Source organism: Vicugna pacos, chromosome 4, assembly GCF_048564905.1.
Source record: "Vicugna pacos chromosome 4, VicPac4, whole genome shotgun sequence".
NCBI lineage: Eukaryota > Metazoa > Chordata > Mammalia > Artiodactyla > Camelidae > Vicugna > Vicugna pacos.
Window position 1 is genome coordinate 20,494,977 of NC_132990.1, and position 18,932 is coordinate 20,513,908.

General features: G+C 38.8%; 1 protein-coding gene and 1 long non-coding RNA gene across 10 annotated transcripts in view; one reads left to right on the forward strand and one right to left on the reverse strand.

The window, feature by feature from the left end:
• MLLT3 (MLLT3 super elongation complex subunit) overlaps positions 1–18,932 on the forward strand; it is a 236,697-nt gene that overhangs the window by 29,865 nt on the left and 187,900 nt on the right. For 5 of the 9 annotated variants that reach the window (XR_012071913.1, XM_072959328.1, XM_072959335.1 and 2 more), the window contains exon 1: positions 5,357–5,479. The exons of the other annotated variants lie outside the window; for them this stretch is intronic. The gene's annotated coding sequence lies outside the window, so the exon portion shown is untranslated. Of the gene's footprint in view, positions 1–5,356; positions 5,480–18,932 lie in introns of those variants that run through there. 9 annotated transcript variants of the gene reach the window in all.
• LOC140695830 (uncharacterized) lies at positions 1,961–5,205 on the reverse strand. The gene is made up of 2 exons (XR_012071659.1): positions 5,008–5,205; positions 1,961–2,343 (listed from the first exon to the last, which is right to left on the reverse strand). It is a non-coding gene; the product is annotated as an uncharacterized lncRNA (long non-coding RNA).

An 18,932-nucleotide genomic window follows, 5' to 3' on the forward strand; every position in this document is an offset into this window, starting at 1 on the left:
TGTTTCACTGGGATTGCACACTGGTTATTTTCCTAGTTTGGTAGTACTTATATTTAAAAGGATAAGTATAGGATCTAGTCCTATTTTTATCCATTACTATACGGTTTTTGAAACAGTTTACATCATGGCAAATGGTTTCTGTGCCCGATTTTATGGGTAATTTAGTGAAATATGTGATAACATAAAATTCTCTAATCTAATTTATCCAACACTGAAAAAATTTTTTTAATATTTTCTTTTTTTAAACTTTTTTTTACCTAATTTTTTTGGGGAGGGGGAGTTAATTAGATTTATTTATTTATATTTATTTGCTTATTTTAATGGAGATTCTGGGGATTTAACCCAGGACCTTATGCATGCTAAGCACACGCTGTACCACTGAGCTATACTCTCCCCTTTCTCCAAAAATTTTTAAATGTTGAGAACTAATGGAGGTAGGTCTAGGGGTAGAAAACTGATTCTATTCAAATGTTTATGGTCACTTAAATTTACAATATTGAAGCTCCTATTTCTTACTTTTAAATATGCTTGTGGCTTCTGAAGAGTCATGCTGGTTCAGAAGAAATTCCTGCCTCTATAGATTTAGCTACAGTTCAGGAAAATTTTGTGAGCTTTTATTAAGTTCTGGGTATGGATATCAAGAATGCCATCATACACTTCACAGCTTTGGAACCAAGTGTTGGAATGTAACTGTATAAACTTTTTTTTTTCTCCTTTTGCTTTCCCTTTCATTGCTCTTTGGTTTTATCACTGGGGATGGGTGTGAAAGCAGCTTGTCTGAAATTTTGTTGCCCTAAAGGAGTGACTTAAAATTCCCAGGATAGTTTTAGAGCTGATTTTTGATCTTGGAATGATGGAACAGACCTCCTGGTAATCCTCTCCCTGTAGGGAACATGGATTCTAGGAGGGGTCTGGCTAGTCCTGAGTATAATGGTTGGGTTTTTTTTGTTTTTCCTCTTGCTGATGAGCTTTACTAAGGAAATTTTCAAACTTTTTGAAGTATTATTTAAATTAAAAAATATATATAGCTAGCTATAGCATCATGGGTTGAATTGCGTCTCTTTTGCCCTTGACATAATTTTATATTAAAGGTGCAACCCCCAGCATTTTAGAATTTGACTGTACTTGAAGACTGAATCCTTAAAGAGATTATTAAGATTAAATGAGGTTATTAGGGTGGCCCCTAAACCAGTATGACTGATGTCCTTATACAAGAGGAAATTAGGAAACAGGCATAAAGAGAAAAGACCCTGTGAAGGCACAGGGAGAAGATGGCCCTCCACACACCAAGGAGAAGAGGCCTCCGGAGAAATCAGTGTGGCTGATACCTTGATCTTGGGCTTTTAGCCTTCAAAGCTGTGAGAAAAATAAGTCTCTGTTGTTTAAGCATTTGGTCTATGGTACTGTATTATGGCAGCCAAGCAGACTAATACACTGTGTGGGTCCAGCAATGGCACTAAATATTTATACATACATATTAAATACATTTAATAAGTTTAGTATGTAATTATTGTGATGTTTATCTGAAGCTACACATAAGGCAGGAAAGGGGCAATGCAGATGAGGAATAACCAAATGCTAGGGTTAAGTAAGAGTGGACTCATCTCCAGTTTCACGGTAGTGAGATACGTGACTGGAATAGGTAAAATATCCACCTGTGAGCTTGCCCTGTTTTCTCTCTGATAGAAGCCTTTCTCAGTTTCACTTGGGAGTGACACTATGTTAATGGGATTGGTTGCTTACCAGTTCCTGTTCAATTTCTTTAGTATCTCTTCAGAAACACTCTTCCTTTCTTTTCTATTTGAGAAACTCATCTTCCCGAGAGACCATCCTTCACATTTAATACATACCCAGTCATTCATTGCCCTGCTTAAACACTTTTGTCTTAAAATCCTTTTTCTGTAAAAAATTTCACGAGCAAGATATTCCTCAAAGGCTGAGTCCACCATTTGGATATAGATTAATTTCCAGTTAATTCTTTATTCCCCAAACATTCCATGATTCCACGCCTTTGTACAAGTTGTCCCCCAAGTCTGGAATGCCATTGGTGCCCCACCTGGAGTCAGTTCCTTCTTTGTGGCCTTCAGCCCTCATAGGTTGTTTTAAAATGTTTATAAATTTGTCCTGGAGGCCAGGGTGAGTCCTTTTGTGGCAGCATTTGCTGGACGCACTTGTCAGATCATTTAAAAAATGCTGCTTCCTGGACATTCTTGCAGTCTTACTGACTTGGAACCTTTTTGAGTGAAATCTAGGAATCTTTAAGCAAGTTCCCTCCTGATTCTGAATCAGAGCACCTCTGCTGTGGAGTTGGGGAGGCAGCTGAACTCATCTTCTTTGGAGTCCCTGCCCATAGTTAGAAAAAATATAACCGGGTAAATTAGGAAGAATGGTGAACTAGATTTTAAAATAGAGGTCCAGGATGGGTGGGCATAGCTCAGTGGTACAGTATGTGTGTAGCATGCATGAAGTCCTGGGTTCAATCCCCAGTACCTCCATTAAAAAATAGGTAGATAAATAAATCTAATTACCTTCCCTCACAGAAAAATCACCAACAACAAAACAAAAACAAAACATACATATATATATATTAAAAAATAAATAAATAAAGTAGAGGTCCAACAAGTTCAAAAATGCCACTAAATTTACTAAAATGCCAACATTATTTGAAAGTAATATGGATTTGAAAATTCTCTGAAACTCAGGCCTTCAAAATGTTGATATTATTATCTATTACTCTGGAATAGGTATATTTGGAGGGGGATTAATATAATTAAATGTCCCTTGTGTTATTTTTTAAAAATATCAGGCTGGCAAAAAAGTGTAGGAACTTAGCTACTCAGCACTAATGTAAAAGGGGACTGTAAATCTCTAGGAGGGCACAACTGCCATTTTCCTCTACCCTGGCTTCTTGGATGTTTAGAAGCTTGAAGGGAGTTGTCGCCCACTGAAATGGATGTAACAGCCTTGGAGGCTTAAGGTGGAGTGCTTGGTGGAGGGGGAGGTAGACAAAGGTTTTCCAGCTTCTCACAACTGGCAAAGATGACTTTGTAAACAGGCTCTTCACTACCTGCAGAATGTCTTATCCTGGCAGATAGCTTTATAGTGTAGAGGGCTGCCTAGAAATCAGCCATTAACACCATGTTCTGGGGCACTGGTGCCTTTATTGAGGGAACTCAAGAGGTAAAAAGCTTATGAACACAATCCTCAAATTCTTTATTTTTTTTAAAGGATTTCTTAGTGTACTCCAAAACTACATTATGGATTTCTTTCTTTGTGTCTTATAATCTAGGCTTTATTGTATTATTGCAAAGTGGAAAAAGTGGGGAACTCCTTTGTCTTAGAGGTGGAGTCCTAGATTTGAATTCTGGCTTGGCTATGTGCTAAAGGCCATGTAGTGAGAAAGTTTCCCTCATCTCCAAGAGACTCTGCTTTCTCTTACGTAAAATGAGGATAGACAGCTTAACTTCCTCCACTCAATAGTTCTAATGGGATTGAGTGAAATTATGTATGAGAATGTTTTGTAAATGATAAGATGCTAATGAATTAGTGATTTTAAGAAATTTATTAGTACCTACCATTACCAGAAGAATGAAGCTTTGAGTAAATAGTCCGATTTATAGCTCATCACTGCTTAACATTTTAACCATGAATAAAAATCATTTTTATCTGTTTTGTGTCTTATTGGTTTTTTTTTGAGTTCCCTTTGCAGATATGAGACTATTGGGAAATAATTTGCTCCAGTTGCGTATCTCTTGGAAATATGCAAAAATTAAAATATCAACTTTTGTTTAAAATACTTAAGAAAAATTAGTCTATTAACATTATTTTAAATTACAGAATCATGCCTTTTATTTTGTACTTGCTGTTTATCAAATACAAAATTGGCTGGCTGCTGCTACCTGGAAAAGTTTGGAGGAAATTAATCAGATTCACTACTCAGGAAAGAATCATGCTTTTGGTTTAAAAACAGACTGGAGGTTTCATTTCAAACTTAAAAAAAATCTAAATAAAGGAGGTAGAGTATAGATAAGAAAAAAGAATATTATACTGGGAATGGTTCTTTCCTATTCTCATATAGTTTTGCTTTTTTTCCCCCCTCCTCCTCCCCCCACACCCCCACCACCCCTTAGAGGAATGGGCAACTATGTCCCCTCCTCTCCTAACCAGCAAGGCCCACTGCTTCACTACTTTTTCTCCCTTCCTTCCTCTTCTTCCTTGGAAGGAAAGTAGTAAAAAGAAAAAAAATAAAATCTCTTTGAGGCTTATTAGGGGCTTTAAAAATGAGTTTGATTTGTGACCTGTCATAGTTTGTATAATTTGCTTCCATGGTATTTTGCTTATCTCAGCTTCCCAGCTGCATGCCCAACTTCTGCCTCTTCTCTTTCTTGGCTGGTTACTTTAGCTTATTTTTAAGGAGTAGAACCAATTGTCTGCTCCCCCTCCCACCCCTCAACCTGCTTCCAGTGATTTTCCAGGGGAATTGGGGTTAAACAACTCAATTCCCTTTCCCTTTTTTTTTTTTTTCATCCCTGAGTAGCCTTGACTTCTTGATCATGGCAGTATCCATCCATATTATATTTATTCTTTTTGAAAGGCTTTGGGATTTAAAAGTTAGCTTCCAGTGAGGAAGAGATCATGCACACAGGTCTGTAACCGGTCAATCCAATAAGAGTGAGGCTGACCATCGGTGATTCTCCGTCAGTGTCCCCCACCTTCTCCAACTGTGTATCTGTCCATTTAATGTTTCTCAAACTTGAGTGCATTAGAATTAGTACTGGATGGGGCCCAGTATTCTATATCTCTGACAGGCAGCCCAAGTGATCCCACTCTAAGGTGGCCATGGGACCACTCTTTGCAAAGCACAATTTAAGAATAGTAAAACGAGTATTTTGCAGACACCTCACCAAAGAAAATACACAGATGGCAAATAAGCATGTGAAAAGATGCTCAACATCATATATCATTTAAAACTTACAAATTAAAACAACCTGAGATACTACTACCTACCTGATAGGATGGCTAAGATCTAACACACTAACACCACCAAATGCCAGCAGTAGGATGTGGAGCAGTAGGAGCCCTCATTCATTGCTGGCGCAAAATGTTGCACACATTGTGGAAGACAGTTTGGTTATTTCTTACAAAGCTAAACATACTCCTACCATACTATGTGCTGAATGTTTATATCCTCCTCAGATTCATATATTGAAGTCCTACCCCTGATGTGACTGTATTTGGAGATAGAGCCTTTATGGGGTAATTAAGGCTAAATGATGTAATAAGGGTGAGACCTTGAGATCATAGCATTAATGACCTTATAAGGAGAGACTAGGGTAGTGGAGAGACCCCTCTCCTCCCTGTCCCTTCCACCTCTCAGCCATGTGAGGCCCTAGTAGCCACCTACCAGCCAGAAAGAGATCTCTCACTAGAAACTGAATGAGCTGGCACCTTGATCTTGGACTTCTTATCCTCTAGAATGGTGAGAAATAAATTTCTGTTGTTTCAGTCACCCAGTTGTAGTATTTTGATACGGCAGCCTGAGCAGACTAACATATCATACAATCCAGCAATCACGCTCCTAAGTATTTACTCAGATGAGTTGAAAACTTAGGTCTACACAAAAAAACCTATGCATGAATGTTTATAATAGCCTTTATTCATAATTGTCCCAAGTTGGAAGCCACCAAGATGCTGCAAATTGGAAGCAACCAAGATGTTATTCAGTAGGTGAATGGGTAAACAAACAGTGGTACATCATACAATCGAATATTATTCAGCATGAATAAGAAATGAACTATCAAACTACAAAAAGATATGGGAGAACCTTAAATGGATATTGCTAAGTGACAGTAGCCAGTCTGAAAAGCATACGTATACGACATTCTAGAAAAGGCAAAACTTTGGAGGGAGTGAAAAGTTCGGTGGTTGGCAGGGGTTTTGTGGGGAAGGAGGGAAAGATGAATGGGTTGAGCCCAGGGAACTTATAGGGCAGTGAAACTGTTCCATGTGATACTGTAATGGTGGATACAAGAATTATGCATTTTCCAAAACCTATGGTATTGTGACACTAATATAAACTATAAATTTTTGTTAATAAAAATATCAATATTGGTGCATCGATTGTAACAAAAATGTCTCGCACCAGTGCAAGATGTTAATAATAGGGATGTGGTAGGATGGGTTGAGGTGAATCTGAGTAAGGGAATATATGGGAACTTTCTGTATTTTCTGCTCCTTTTTTTCTGTAAACCTAAAATTTCCCTAAAATATACAGTTTATTAATTTTAAAGGGCATTTTGGGTTCAATCTTGTTTCACAAGGGAGAGGACTGAAAAGAAGATAATTTAAAAATGCAAAAAATTTTTTTCTTGAATTGAGCATCAGATGCAAGACTTTGTTGTGTAAAAAAATGAGAGAAAAACAAGAGAGATAAATGGAGACATCTTCAAACTGGAGAGGGGAGGTTACTGTCCTTAAGCAGTGATAGACACCCTCAAGTGCTTTTCTCTTGTTTATCATTTAGAGAAAGAACCAAAGGTGATGGTATTTCTCTTAGCAAATTGAAAGGTGAGGTCTATGAAGAAATGTCAGATGTGAGATGGTCTCCTGGTACCTAATAAAATGGCGTAGTGTTTCCTGGTCACCGAACGTGTAGCAGATTAGGTTAAGGAGCTTCGCTGACTGAGGATGGATGGAATCCTCTTCAGCATCCCTCATTGGTGGCCAGGGGCCTAACAGCTTGAGATTTTAATCATCTGTCCTTGTTTCTGAACCCTGGTTTGTGACCTGCCTTGTTAGAATAGGAGCCAACTATCCAAAGACTTGAAGGTGGACTGCATAGTTCTTAGAGTTTAAAAAAAAAAAACCCCAAAAAATTCCTAGTGAATTTTCAGTGTGAGTTAGAGAAGACTTATTCAGGCTGCCCTTTTAATCATTAAAGTGGCCCCTTAAAACTCCTGATTTAATGAAATGATAAAAATGTTTTGTAATTAGCAGATCAAAGCACGACTGTGGCTGCTGTTTACATTGTCAGTATGTAAATGGAATTTCTAAAGGGAGTAAAAAGAATTTAACACCTTTAATTTTGTTTATGTAATTCCTTTGCTTAAAAATCTACCCCCACACCCACTTCACATTGATAATGCTAAGGTAAACATTAACTTACCCCTACCCCCCACCCCCAATATCCACGCACTTGAGAAACAGCAATGTCCGAATTGTCTAGGTTTCCTATATCTGAGTCAGAGACCAAGTGCAACCAGCCTCTGAAATGAGACATGATCTTGAAAGGTTCATCAACCCTAGGCCACGAGTGAATCTATTGATAACCTGAATTTAAAGAAGCACCAAAAAGTATTGGCTGCATCCATGGTTGTCTTGAATTGGAATTTGGCACTATCCTTTTGTGTGAGTTAACAGGCACAGTGTAGCTTAGCTTGCATTACTTGTTTGGAATAGACTGCATATTTAAAAATAAAATCTGTTGACAGAAGCTTTTCTGTTTAGGTGGTTAGGCAGGTTAGCCCTGTGTTAATTGCTATAGTTCCAGTCTAATCCCTCAAACTGGAGAGTGGGGTACCTCCTCTCCTTCGGTGCTCTAGTCTGATATGATTAGAATGTCGGGTGTGATATGGCAACTGTTTTAAATAAAAATGAACATTGACTCTTTATTTCAAGGCTCTACCTGGGCATGTTTGGGGAGGGGGTGCATAACGGGAACATTGTTAAGCCTTGCCCGTCTAAAAGGACAGGCATCCTTGGATTCAACCAACCACAGATTGTGATATTGAAAAATATCTGGTATAAGTGGACCCACATAATTCAAACCTGCTTGTTCAAGGGTCAGCTGGTACTTTGTATTTCAGGTCATTCCCTGATTGCTTTTTGGTTAGCAGCCTTGGTTTTCTCTAGGACTAGCCATTATGTACAGAGTGTCCTGGGTAAAACTACTCAAAGCAAATAGAATAAAAAGCTGTCCTAAGAGAGCTCAAGAGCTTGTCTTATGAAAGTTCGTAGCTTTTCCAGTGGTGCGTCCCAATTTGAATTCATTTAGAACTGAAAAGAGTGACTGTATGTCTGAGAAAGAGTATTTGTCAAGAGATTGAATTTCCAAATTGAGCTGGTGGGGAGGAGTCATGTTAACTAAAGACAAGATATTAGAGGTAACTCTTGTCACTGTCTAGTAACAGCAATGGATTTGCTTTAGTTCATTTCCATAGATGGAGAGGGGAGGTTTGACCTTTTTGTGTTAAGGAGTTATGCTTATGAAGTGCTCACAGGAAAGAAAGAGAGCAAAGAAGGAAGTGGGTGGCATTTGTCTTTCCGACCAACAGCGAGGCTGGAGCTGTGCGCCCGCTAATGACTAGGAGGGGTCGTTTGTCTATGTTGTGAGACTGTGGTAGCTAAGCCAGAGCACTCGGGTCCCACTAAGGTGACAACGAGTGAGCGCTTGCTTTTTTGGGCCTCATTAGTATAACTGGGAGAGGACCGAGGTGCTCCCTATTTACCTCACGTGAGTCTGGTGAGATTTAATTAGTTGTACTTAACAAAAAGCTACCTGGGGCCTCCAGGTAGGATGAATGCACCCTGTACCTGCCCCTTCCCTGAAGAAAACACCACCAGTGGCTCTTTCTCTTCCTGTCCCAGGTAATCCACACTGACCTCTGTGGGTCCCCAGGCTGGAGGCCTGTGACCATGTCCTGTCTAGTCTTTCCTATGTGTCCCTGACTTGATTTGGACTTAGTAGTGAGTATAAAGGGTAAGGTGAGCAAAAAGAGCTCTTTCACTCTAACCACAAGGCTACATTTCCTCATACCTTTCATACTTTGCTCTTTTGTAGATTATTAACTTTGTGTACCCCTATAGTGGCTCTCATCAGCTTCCTGCTAAACTCTTTTAAAAAAATGATTTATTTATATGCGTTCATTCATAGGTCAGGATTCTTGTGAGTAAACTATTAGAGTACTTAGAAGTCTGATTTGGAGAGATGCTTTTCAAATCTCTTCATGGCTCTTTATAGAAGTGTGTTTCCCTGTGTTTCTCCATGATGCTAATTTGATTTATACTTATTCTTAACCCTGCTTTCAAAACTGTTAAATGTTTTATATCCCTAAAGGTAGCACTGCCCAATAGAAATATAAGGCAAGCAAGCCATGGTTGTGATGTTAAGTTTTCTAGTAGCTATATTTTAAAATGTAAGAAGAAACAGCTAAAGTTAATTTTAACAATATAATTTGTTTGACCTAATAAATCCAAAATATTATCATTCAATATGTAATCAATATAAACAATTATTAAGATATTTTACATTTTTTCATACTGAGTCTTCAAAGTCTGGCACTGTGTTTAGATTTCATAAAATGTACAGTTGAAAAGGTAGGTTCATAGACTCGGATTGTTCCAACTGTATTCAAGCTTTTTGGTAAAATGCAGTTCCTCAGTTGTGCTTGTCACATTTCAAGTGCTCAGTAGCCATGTATGGCTGGCGGCTGCTGTTCTGGACAGCATAGTGTTCTTTATCTGTCATTCTTCCTTTGATAGGTTTCCCATTTCCAGATAATGAATCTGAGGCCCAGATTGTTAATCAGCCACTCTTTTTCATTATGCTTTTGTAATATTTAGAACAAACCCTAATTCAGAGTGATTAAAAAATTTTGAGCACACATTTTGTACTAGATATGACCAGGGAAGGGATGATTTACCTAGATTTATTTTTAATTCATCTAGCAATTCTTGAATTCCTATTTAGTAAAGGTCAATGGATGAGTCTAGAATAGAATCCAGATCTTCCAGATTGTTGTCTGTCTCTCCCATTGTGCTAGATTCTAATTGTTCCCCTTGCCATGGAGTATTTACTAGTGTTAAGAAGTTAAAAGGAGTTCTTTTCTTTTTAGTGGCATTCACCTGTTGAAACCTGTTGAACCCACACCATTCTAGCCAGCTTTAGCAGGGAGGGATTTGGTAAAAGGAAATTAGGTCCTTCATTTATCTTGGAGGAGCTGGAAGAGCAGGCTCTGGGTTGACTTTCTAAGAATGACTCCCAGAAAAACACTGTAGAACTGGCTAGCCAGGGAAACTGATAACCATGCTGTAATTAAAAAAAATGAAACAAAAAACTTGAGCAATCAAGTAACCTCCCATATTACGGCAGCCGGGGTCAGGACCTCATAGCCTAGCTGGCAGAATGGTGTGGCTGTTGGCTGTTGGCGCTTCACCTTTGAAGCTAGGGAGCCTGGACGGCAGCCTCAGAAGCACACCCCTGCCTTACAGCGTTACCCCCATTCACATCTGCCAGGCTGCACCTGGCAGAAGCTCTGGCAACGTGCTCTTTCTTCCCTTGTTGTCCTCTGTTGTGCAGTCAGGGGACAAGAATATATTTGATTGAACTAGTCTGCAGTAATTGCCCAAGTGGTTAGCCTATGGGTGTGGAAGTCAAAGATGGGCCAGTGGAATCTCAGCTGAACCTGGGGCTGTTTGTCTTGCTGAGATAATTTCACCGAGATGTTGCGGAGGTACAGGAGCTGAGAGAACAGGTACTAGGAAAGTTGTGTTTTTCTCTCTTGAGGGCATTTCTATAGGGCAGTAACTTCTATGAAGATGAGGACAAGTGGTAATACTCCTGGACCAAACGTGATTATTCTGTAATTTGAAAATCTAAGAGTTCAACTCTACATGCATATATCAATGTTGTTTAAATATTTAGGTTAATGTTCTGTCCTACTTGGTGATGTGTTCGTGTGTCTGAACATTCAGGGTCTTTAAAATGTGGCAGAGGGGAGATTGCATTGAAATTTTTGCCTTACTGTTGTTCTAGCTAGGGTTATTAAATACATCAAATGTGGAAATAAATCACTACAAAGAGCAGAATGTAATTTTGGAACAGACAAGTAGAAAGAGTTATGTTTCTTGGAACTGTTGTGGGTCAAGATAATAGACATTGGGCAGTGTTACAGAATTAATCCTGGTTGGAAATATACTACTTTATACCATAGTGACTTCTCACCGAACTGTTGTTCTTCAAAATGTGTTTAAATCAAATAATTTGAAAATTCAGTCACTGGAGATAGGTTCAGTTGAACCCAATTTAGCATTCTTTTCTTGCATCTCTAAGTGTTTAGCGCATCTCATTATGATTAGGATAAGCAGTGGGTCTCTAAATGGGGTCCCCAGCAGCAGTAGCAGCGGCAGCCCCTGGGAACTTGTTAGAAATGCAAATTCTTGGGCTCCACCTTGAATCGGGGACCCTGGGGGAGGTGCTCAGCACACCCGTGTCTGCAGTTTAACAACCCCTCCAGGTGATTTTGATTTTCAATTTAAGAAGACTGACAGTAAATGAACCAGTATTCATCTTTAAAGGGATTACCAGCCATTTCTGTCAAGAAACAAAAAAGCAAGAAAAATCTGTCCTTGGGCAGGTAACTTAACTTCTCTGTATCTCAGTTTCTCTTCTGTGAAATGGGAAGATTTATAGTTTTGGGTTTTCATGAGGATTAAATGAGAGAGATACTTGGTGTCATGTGCATAGAATACTTCAATGACTAATCAATCTAAATATTATTGGTATTATATTCCAGTTTTTCAAAAACGCTTTTGGATTTAATAGCTTGATTCCAGTTTGCCAAGTGGAGACTTAAGATGGACATAGACCTAACCTGTTTGGTTTAGTCCTCCTCAGTTGTATCAGATTCTGTAATTTGTATTTCAGATAGCATTTAGCTTATTATAGCTTTATTTTTATCCACTTCAAAAATTAACTTTATTTGAATTTCTTCTGACTTCTTTTCTAGGTCTTTTTCTATTTATTTCCATTTTAGTGCTGTTATATGTCTCAGTGGTTTTTTTTTAACTTTTTTTTTTCTACTTTGACCTAGTTTTCGAACTTGGTGGGCAACCTGAAAAGAACTGGAGAACAAACCAAAGGATTTCTTTAGGTTGCTTTAGGCAGTAGCCTGGAGGTACTTCTTTTTATATGCAAGTGTATACTTTTTTAAAGGAGAGGCAGTGGCTATTCATGGAAAAGCATTTAGAGCAAGAAGAGGTTTTTCTCATTTTAATTTCCCTTTGGATAATAAAAAGGCAGGTCAGAAATTTTCTTTATTCCTGAAGTTAACAAGTGGAATGAGCTGGGTTCAAACCCCAGTACCTCCATTATAAACAAACAAATAAACCTAATCTCCCCTCCCAAGCAAACAAAAAAAAATTAAAAATATTTCTTTATAAAGTTAGATAGCACTCTATGAAAATACTTCTTTGCTGGTCCTTGTTTTGTTTTTGTGTCCCTGATCATGTTTCTGTACTACAAAGACATGTCTTCTGTTTTCGGTGAGCAGTTTTACTCGCAGCTTCTTTGTATGAAATACAGTCTAGCAATTGTGTAGTTAGTTTACAAAGTCTGTGTATGACTCATCTTCAGCCTGTGGTTTTTTCAAGTTACACGTAAAGGTCAGAGTCTATTTAGTCCTTAACCCTGCCTTTTCTAAGTGGGAAGTCAGATTCTAAAGGAGTAAAAAGTAGGGAATTTGTTGGATCTTGATTGAGACCAATAGGATTTTTGGGGGGAAGGGGTTGCTTTTTAAAGGAGGACAACCAATATTGCTAGGAATTCCCAGAATTGCCAACCAGTATGCGACTTAATCTTTTTTTTTCTTTTTAACAGTGTTGTTCTTTAAAGTGGACCTCTGGATTTTCATTTTTGTTTAAATGTTTAATTTCTGTATCACATTGAAAAAACAACAAACTAAGAAATTCTTAAAGGTTCAGAATCCCTCTTTCCCCTTGTGTCATAAATATGCATACATCTAAATCTGTTTTGCTCTCATGGACATTCCAAAAATCTTATTTAAACAAAAATAGTTTGAGGTATTATCTTGAAAAATTATTAAAACTGTGATAGATGTAGGAGAAATAACTTTTTATATTTTAGTTTGAAAATAGTGTTTAGCCTTATTCATCTGACTTTGATTTATATTAAGCATTAGTGAATAACAAAATACAAAATTGAAACAACAAAGTACTGTGAGTCCTCAGTTGCTTTTTATGACTACCAAGCTAATAAGGCAGGAAAAGCTAGTAAGGAAGAAAATTAAGGTTCTGTGACTTGATTCTTTGGAATTCTGACTGTTGTCACTGTATAAACAAATAAAACAATTTCTGGCTGCTCACAGAGTTTTTGAGACAGATATAATGTCCTGGCATTTTTCATATTCTAGTATCAAAGCCAAGGTCTAGAATTTTAAGTGGGAAGTTGGCTCTGAAATAATCAAATGCCAAACAAAGCCCATCTGAAAGTCCAATAAAGTAAAATCATAGTATTGCAAAATAAGAGAGTTACTGAACTAAATCCCCACAATTTGAGGATCTTTACTATAAAGATGTTATTGTGTTATGAGAGGGGAGGGGCAGTAGTTTGGGCCAGCTGGGGGCATTACTTTGATCCACAAACGGGGAGCTGAAGGTTCATTTTCCCCTTGGGGTTACTGAAGAGGAAGAATGCTGGCTGGTGCCGACTGCAGCGCATTATGTGGGGATGAAGCCTTTACTGAACTTCTGCTTCGTGTTGAGAGCCAAGCACTGAGTTAGGTGCTTTACATATAAATAGGTATTGTTAACGCCACTAATAGGGACCAGAAGTGAGATTGGAAGTGGCTAAATGATGACATGCCTAGGGTCAGGGAACTTGTAAACCGAGAAGCTGGGATTTGAAATTGTCTCTTTGCTCCAAACCTCTTTCTGAGACTCGGGTGTTCTGAATACTGAGGATCCAACTGAGTTTCCCATAGCACTGGTTGGCTGAAGTTTCATTATAGGCTGTGGTCATTGGCTGGTGTATGTTTCATAATATCCAAGTACAGTTTTAAATATGTTGTAGGAAATCCCTTCCATAATTTCCCTAACACCTCTAGACTTTGAAAAGTCTTAAGATATGTTGGTGACTGTTTTGTTTGGGTGTTAATTTGGGAGCATAGATGCTCACTATTCAGGGTGGACTTAGAATTGTTTTATTGAGGGAGTGAGCCTCTTTTTCAGAGAATGTGTGTCCTGTTGTGTGCAGTAGCCAGCCTTTGGGGGCTTTTGGGGTCTAAAAGGCAGTTTTTGTTTAGCTGTTACCTTGAGCAAGTTACCTGGCTTCTCTGAGTTTCACTTTTTGTAAAACGGGAGTGACGGTGGTCCTTTAGGAGGGTTTGTGAATAACACAGTTCTAAGCACACAAGCATTCCGCAGATGCCTGCTGCTCTGGTTAATCTTACTGTACTTGATGGAACTCTTCATTCTTGATATATTCCTTTTACAATAATTTCTCCCCCCTTGGTCTTGAGGATGGGCAGAAGGAATGTAAATGCTACCCTTACATTGGATTGGGTTGCAATCTCCCAGGCTCAGAGTCGTTTGACTTTGGGAATTTTTTGAAGTAGATTAATTTCTCTTTTCTCTCCTGTTTTTCTCTCAGACATCCCAAAGACAAAGATGTGATCACATTGTTGGTTGGAATCCCTACTCCAACTCCAGTCTGTTTAAACTACCTAAATCTTAGTTTCTTCGTTTCTGAAACAGGCATAATACTTGTACTTCCTCTTAGGGTTATTATGAGGATTAGATGAGAGTACAGCCAGGTTATTTGTACATAGCAAGAGCTCAGTCAACTTTAGCTAAAAGGGAAAATAAACCTTTTTAAACAGATGATACTGCCCTTCAGGAAAAGGAATTAATTTGTTTTACTTTCTATTGGGATATTTGTGTCAGATTCTTTTCATTCTGTACTTGTTACATCCTTCCTTGAAACTTTGTTTATGTGGATTTCTGGGTGTGTGTGCCTCAGGGCACAATGGTTTTCTCTTAAATTTGGATCTTGCTACAGCTTGGTTTGCTGTGACAGGCGTGGCTTCTAAAGGTATCCAGATAAGACCATCATTCCTCACCAGAAATGTTTTAGCAATCATCATCATGCTAATAGTACATATTTACTTTCTGAACACAAAACTGATATTATTTTGTTGAAAAAGCTCACTGAAGAAAATAAAATTATCCAGCTTCCCTCCACTGAGGGGTCATTAGTATTGGCATTTTACTGTTTATACATACTTTCATGCCCCCCACCCCGCTTTTTTATTATGGAAATTTAAAGATATTACAAAAAGCAGAGAGAATAGTATGTTGATAATATTTGCTACTTAGCCTCAACAATTATTAACTCACAGTCTTGTGTCATCAGTACCATCATTGGGCCTCCCCTCACTCCCCCACCCCCCGTCTCTCTGAATGAATTTATTTTGAAGTCAGCCCTAGACTTCTCATTATTTAAGCTATAAATACCTCAGGGGCATATGCTTTTAAAATTTTATCTATCATAGTTTCTAACCTCCCATTCCCACTCCATCCCGGTGTACCTCTTGTTCTCTCGGGTATGTTCAAGTATCTACTTCTGGTCACTGTAATTCTTAACTTAGGGGTTCCATTAGTTGATATTTCATTAATTTGGAATTGTTGAATAGCTGCAGAACCAGGATTCCAAGTCGACATCTTGTTTGTCCTGGAAGGCAGCTCCAGGTAGAGAATGGAGGTAGGAGATTTTCATGGGTGGGGTTGAGGGGTGTGGGGATGGAAGATGGACCTGTTTCAGGAACATGTATGTTACTATTGGACGTGAACCCAATGTCCTGGTCACTGGGCCCATTCTGTAAATCTAGGTAATGATGATAATGTGGTCAGGGCTATTTTATTGACCAAGTTGTGTAATGTTTCCTGTGTCAAATGAATTCTTAAAGCTAGATTCTCTGGAAGCCTGACAAGGAGAAGGTGAACCTGTAAAGATGGATTAATTCTAACTTCATTGCTCTAATATGAAGATTTGCTAAAATAGTTTGACATAGAATAGTTTCCTTTGCCATGTTTTGTTTAAGGTCATTACTGTTTTGGGTGGCTCTCAGGTGGTGGCTTTGATAATTTGAGATTGCAACTAGCAAGGCTGTTAACCTTTTTTAAAAAAGTTAAGGAAGGTTAAATGGTTTGTACTATTACACTGAATCATATATTAGTTGGTTAAATAATTTAGTACCACTTCCAGCTCTTTTGGTTATGGAAGCCCATAAGTTTAGATGCTTGGAGAAAAGAGACGCCCACTCATTTTAATGTTGGATCCCTATGTTTTAACATCTAAATAGCTTTTTCTTGGCATTTGAATGATAACACTTTCTTTTGTTCTTGTAGGTGCTTCTGAAATTCCTCCTTTTTCCCCTAAGAAGTTTACACATTTTCAAACACGTTTGAGACACAGTTTGTAACCCATGGACGTCCTATTCATAGGACAAATTGATGCCTTGAGAACCCTCCGGTGGCTGGGTGGCGTCTTTGAGGCAGTAGGACTTGAGATCAGGGGCAGAGCAGCCTTCCAGAATCCTGAGGGAAATCTCCTTCTTAGCTCAGTTGCTTTGGATATGTTTCACAAAAGAAATCTAGATGTGCTTCTGTGCCTCAGTCTCCCAGTGATGGCTAACCATCGGTCGTGTGGAGCTGTAGGTTCGGATGGTATCTGTTCCTTTCCCCCTTCCAAATCTCACATGGATATAGGCACATGTAAGGATGCTGACATCTGCTTCCTCTTGCCCCTGGAGCCCCCATCAGGGCTCTTGTGGATTCCTGCTCCTCTGTTGCTTTAACTCTTTAACCATTGGTTGATTAAATATTTATTGAGCACCGAGTACAGAGGTGAATAGGGTAGTTCTTGCTCTCATGGAGGGCAGAGTCTGTTAGATGTGACAATGTGACAGACCTATAGACTGATAAGCCTGTACATGTTTAAGTATAGAAACAGGACTGGAAGGATACATGTCAAATGGTTAGCAGGGGTTGGAGGGAGGAGAGAGTGGACCTGTTTTTATTGTAGATGTTTAGATAATGTTTAAACCTGTTATAAGCATGTGTTGTTTAGGCAATTAAAGAGAAGATGCATTGTGATAGGTATAAGAAACAAACAAAAAATACAGTGGGAGGGTGATGGGTTCCATGGAGAGCAGGGGCCAAGGAACATTTTTGAGAAGATTTTTCCCCCCTGGGGAGGAAAGGGGAAATGCAGGGATAGGAGAAGCCTTTTTATGCAGGAGAGGCTAGAATGTGCCGAAGACTGACAAAGCAACTTGTTTTGTTTGGAGTCTCAGTAGTGACCAGCTCATACCAGGTCTCTGGACACTGCAGCTTTTCCTTCCTAGGGGAAGTGGAGAGGTAGCATGCCATTATATTTTCTTTTGGGACTTGGAATATATTTGCTTGAATGTATCTTAAATATATTGAGTATTTTTGAAACGGTGCCATAATTGGTGATTAGGTTTATTAAAACGCATGATTAGAGGTGAACTACAGAACTGGACTGTGGTTAACTTGGTTTCAGTAGGACTATAACATTGAGCTGGAGATTAATAGCTGTGTGTGACAGACTGGGAGGCTGGTCGGCTTTATGGTAGTTGTCCTATAAAGAAAGCCAACAGGTTTTTGGTCATCTGGGGCACTCTGGAAGCTTCCCTTCTGGGCAGTGAATCAGTACGTTAATTCTCAATTCTTGTTTCCCCACCAAGGACAGTTTTTACAACTCACTCTGGTGTTTTTTTTTTTTTGTTTGTTTGTTTTTTTAAAACTCATCTCTCTCTGCTCCTGAGCCTGAATTTTTCTAAGTACGGCTGATAACCCATTGGAACTGATATTTGATCATTGTGCAGTATGACCGGCAGCACACTTACAGAAGATAATCTTGTCAGTTGGGAACACATACTCAAGAGGGTATCCTTTTATCCTTCCAGTTGATGGGAGAAAACGACATACCAAGAAGGAAAAAAAAACAACAACAACAACACATGATCAGTCAATAAACCAGAGATCTTACCTAATTTACGTGGAATGAAGCATTTAATTCTTTGATTCTCTGTACACTTCAGAACTGTAGTGATATCATTTCTGGACGTTTCCAGGGTGTTTTCATTCTTTAGCCATAGATAAATGGTAGGCATGTAAGCTGTGTTTAGTGTAGAAAGCAGTCATATTAAATGCCTACACATACTGTGTGGTATTTCTTCCCCTTCCTACAAAACATTTGCCTTTTGGAAGAATGGATGGCTCAAGGGATTAGTGATGGGGAAGTGGAGGCTTTCACATTGGTTCAGATTTGACCTTGGTCAGTGATGCTTGAAAATCAGCACTATTTAATAGGCATTAAGAGAGCCCACTTTTTGATCCACATCCAATGGATAAATATCCATAGTTCTTTAATGCCATAGTTGCGGAACTAATTGGCAGAATTAAATGATTTAAGAACTTTACTCCCCCTTTGCCCTCAGAAAATAGTTGGTTGTTGTTTAAATCAGAATTGGAGCCGGCCTGAGTCATTTCTGAGGACTGGAGGCTGTAGCTGGCTTTGCAGCTCTTACTGTATTGGGAAGCTAATGTGCTTTGCATTGCTCTTAGTAGGGGGTATTGGGGAGGAGGGCTGTTCTTCCTTTCAGTTTGCGATTTTCCCAAATTCCAGGCTGCTCATCCTACCCGAGACACACTTAAAAAAAATACTGGAGTCATTCATCGGCCAAGATTCCTTCTTCTTTTCTCCATGATGAAATAAAGAGAGTGTAAACATAATCTATTTTCCCTCTCCTTGTTTTCTCTCCTCTGCAAGAATTTCAGTGCATAAAGCTTTGCCTAACACCCTGCTTCTGATTGATGCTCTGGACTTCTGCGTGTGGCTCCAGGGAAGTTACTAGTATTTCATGTTTTAAGCTCAGTAACTGCCAGTCATGATCACTCTGTATTTATAGAGCTTCCAGGGAAGGGTGCGCACTCAGTAATGATAATTACCTGCTAATTTGTTTGCTGAAAGATGGACCCATATATTTAGAATGATGACAGATCAGAAGATTTGGCTAAGTGTATCAGTCAGTGTCTCATTTTTCAAAACA